Source organism: Salvelinus sp. IW2-2015, unplaced genomic scaffold (assembly GCF_002910315.2).
Source record: "Salvelinus sp. IW2-2015 unplaced genomic scaffold, ASM291031v2 Un_scaffold1081, whole genome shotgun sequence".
NCBI classification, from domain to species: Eukaryota; Metazoa; Chordata; class Actinopteri; order Salmoniformes; family Salmonidae; genus Salvelinus; species Salvelinus sp. IW2-2015.
In genome coordinates, this window is record NW_019942720.1 from 349,645 (window position 1) to 352,198 (window position 2,554).

The following is a 2,554-nucleotide window of genomic DNA, read 5'->3' on the forward strand; positions in this document are numbered from 1 at the left end:
CATTCAGAATAGAAAGAAAAGTAACTTTGCGCCTCAAGWTAAGACGTTTTGACTCTAGCTAGCTAGCTACACAACAAAGACCTAGCCAGCAGACTAACAAGMTAGCMAGAAGAAACGAGCTAGAACAAACATAGCAAGGGGAGTTAATACAACTACATCAAATGACCAAACTGAGTGAGTAAACCAAAAAGGAGCACGGACTAACTTTAAACATATCTTCTGTTTTTTTTGTGTGAGGATTTGTCACTCTTTTCGCTGGTTTTTGAACTAAATTAGCGCCAGCTAGCAACAGCAGCAGACAAACAAATCGGTTGCTATGACAACAGGGGCAGCAGAACAGCGCAGCAGCAGTAGCAGAGCCCACAGGCACCATGTCCCCACTCCCCCTCAACGCTGAATCCATTCTCTACCCTAAAGAGGCCAAAAATGACACAATGAGGAAAGCTTTTAAACAGAAACTACTAAAGGGGAGGCCAGAAACCCTTTTTGCAGACCTCTACAAAAAGTGACTTGAGTAATCTCATCTTCCTCACTGACCAGCCAAATGCATGGCGCTCAGCAGTCTGCTCTCACTACCCATCCATAAAGAAAGAGGGAATCTGTAATGGGTGGAAGCTGAAAATCAAAGAGACAGACGACCCTGACAGCACCAACCTCTACAAGACTGGGACTGTCATGGTGCAAGGAAACATTAGGCTGTTTGAAACAGACTTTCAGACCATTAAGGAGAGAGCAGAGAGAGAGAAGGACACCACCAGTGACATGCCCTCCCACAAGACAAACTCCACCAGCACCACCCTCACCCCTACTATCCCCACCCAAAAAGGCACATCCAGCACGAGGAGATATGAGAGAGAGAGAGAGAGGAGAGAGAGAGAGAGAGAGAGAGAGAGAGAGAGAGAGAGAGAGAGAGAGAGAGAGAGAGAGAGAGAGAGAGAAGAGAGAGAGAAGGTGTGTGTGGTGGGGGGATAAATAAGAGGGTGTGAGTGTGTGTGTATGAGGAAGGTTACTTACCGAGCACAGTCAGCTCAGCAATCTCACTCTCCTCTCTCCCACCATGTTGTGTCCCGACACACACATACTCCCAGCATCGCTTTTTCTGGCATTGGTTATCATCAGCTTTCCTCCCGGATCTGAGGAACGGGAGAAAAGAGAGAGATGAGAGGTTAGACTTGAGAGGACAGAGGAGACCACTGTAATCAACCAGAGACAGAGGGCCATGAGGTGTCAGAGGGAACACAAAACACCACTTCTAACCATTGCAATCATTCTCGTCAGTTTAAAAGCATTGTATTTCCTCACCACATGGAGTTATGAGTTTTACCACAACCATGACCAAAGGCATTCAGAGTTCAATAAAACTTAATCTGTCATGTTTGATGGGAGTATAAATACTCACAAATTAATCTTAGTGACCATGTATGTCCTGTGGTCCAAGTGATAGGAAACCAAAGTACTGTACTACTGTACTAACTGCAGCCAGCAGTGTAAGTACTTAAAGTAAAAATACTTTAAAGTACTACTTAAGTAGTGGCTGTACTTTACTTTGCTATTTAGTTTTACTTTTAGTTACTCATCCAAGTTAATACAAGTATAATATATCTTTTGCTCCATACATTTTCCTGATACCCAAAAGTACTCTGTCTAGCAGACTCACTATATACAGATGCTTCGTTTGTAAATGATGTCTGAGTGTTGGAGTGTGCCCCTGGCTATAAGTAGATACTATTACTGTCTGTTTTGTTTTAATATAAGAAATTGAAAATTATTCATACTTTTACTTTTGATACTAAGTTAATTTAAAACAAATGTTTTATACTTCTTTTCTCAAGGAGTAATTTACTGGGTGACTTTCACTTTTACTTGAGTCATTTTCTATTAAGGTATTATTATTACTTTTAATGAAGTAATGACAATTCATACTTTTTCCACAACTGCCTGCGGTACCTGTCAGCCATTCTATGTCTATTCTCATCTCCACCTGTGGTTTGTATGGCTTTATCAAGAATGTCTGTTCCTCCTGCTCAGGGCTAGCCTGGCCAAAAATAATTTCCTCAAACCTACAAAGCCTACAAGAAGAAACAAACGAATACCACACACACACTCTAAAAGTTGTGTTTTGTGTCCAGGACCAGGTGAGTGTGATGGCTGTTATTCCAGGGCTTTGATTACAGGCCAGGGGAGGTGCTTTGTTCTCGGGCACTGGGTGAGGCAGCCCGGCCCCTCTCAGGTCCTTGTCAGGCCCCAGCCCTCTCTTGACAGCATGCCAGTCAGAGTAGCAGCACACAATAGAAGGGGACCCACTGATCTGCCTGTCCCAAGGGGACTTAAGGGTTTAAGGGTTACACACCTCAGCCCACAAGTCGGCAGACTCCGGACCCCACCCCCAGGCCTGTAACAGATCCCTTTATTAGAACTGAGGTGTGGTGTGTAAGGTGTGTGTAGGTGTGTGTGTGTAGGTGTGTGTATGTTGTATGTGCGTGTATGTGTTGTGTGTGTGTGTGTGTGTGTACATTGGGGGTTTGTGTGTGTGTACGTTGGGGGTGTGTGTACC

At 44.1% G+C, this 2,554-nt stretch overlaps 1 pseudogene; it reads right to left on the reverse strand.

Annotated features, from left to right (window-relative positions):
* The window catches only part of LOC112069691 (roundabout homolog 1-like), a 123,222-nt pseudogene extending 120,910 nt beyond the window's left edge, over positions 1-2,312 (reverse strand).
* Between the last annotated feature and the right edge of the window lie 242 nt (positions 2,313-2,554).